This window comes from Galeopterus variegatus, unplaced genomic scaffold, assembly GCF_000696425.1.
Source record: "Galeopterus variegatus unplaced genomic scaffold, G_variegatus-3.0.2 Scaffold1273, whole genome shotgun sequence".
Lineage (NCBI taxonomy): Eukaryota > Metazoa > Chordata > Mammalia > Dermoptera > Cynocephalidae > Galeopterus > Galeopterus variegatus.
Genome location: NW_007727384.1, coordinates 668,902 through 670,061, shown reverse-complemented (window position 1 = coordinate 670,061; position 1,160 = coordinate 668,902).

Here is a 1,160-nt window from a genome sequence, read left to right as displayed (position 1 = left end):
GCAACACTGAGGGTTGCGATCCATTGCCAGACACGGAAAAAGACAAAAGACAAAAAAAATATATATATATATAACTTTAAGGCTAATTTGCTTTAAAGAGTTTACTTGTTTATAGACTTTATTTTTCCATAGGGGCAAGGAAAGAGAACCCCAAAGATAGAAATGATGATTACAACAAAAGAAGAAGACCAAAAACAAATCAGTTGTTTCTTTCAGCCATTTTGCAACTCATTTATAGAATATTCTGGCAATTATACAACTAATTTTTAAAAAATATTCTAGTAACGTGAATAATCTGGTTCATGATCTTACACATTTAGGGACTGAGTCCCAGGCAACATGTACGACTGTTTGAATCCTCCCCACATCTCTGGTGGTATATTTTTCTTTTTCACAGGGTCATACAAGGCAAGTGTTGACTGCGGCAGAATTGCATAAAAATCACCTGGGTGTTTGTTGAAAATTCAGACCCTGGGGCCCCACTGTGGGTCCCAGGAATCTGCCAGGCCTTCAGATGAATGAGCTGCACTGTCACTGCCTCCTGAGGGCTAGTATGGGGTGGATGTAGTTGTTAAATGCTTGGGTCCTGCTCAGGACAGCACTAACCAGCCACTGAGGAAGCTGGGTGACGTCTCTGTATTTCACTTTCGTATAGCTCTAACAAGACCCCAAATCCTTATTATACAGAAGAAATTGTGATTCTATGTATATTCCATTAATATTTCTCAAAATTCTGAAATCAGACAAAATAAAAGGAGAAATATTTAATCATGGCTTATTCCAATTAATCTAGAATAGGCTTAAGGCAGATTAAGGTTATTTTGAGATTTGGCTAAATCTTTGTCTTCTCTTTGTAATTTGTATTTTCTAAGCTTTTGAATGTGAATTTTGGACAATACGTTCTGTTAATCACAATGTATTCTTTCCTTGAAGATGCTGGTGGTCCTTCCAAACATTCCACACTAACTTTGGGTCAGCGGTGTGAACTCCAATTTTCACTATATGGGCAGACAGGCAAAAAGAAATCTATTTTAATTGACCTTTTGGGTTCTGATTCCAAAGCAGTTTGCTGAACCTTGTTGATACTTTATTACATTCTATCAACATTCTTGGTGTAGAAACTGGCAAATCTGTTTTGCAATAGAGAGCACTGTACACAG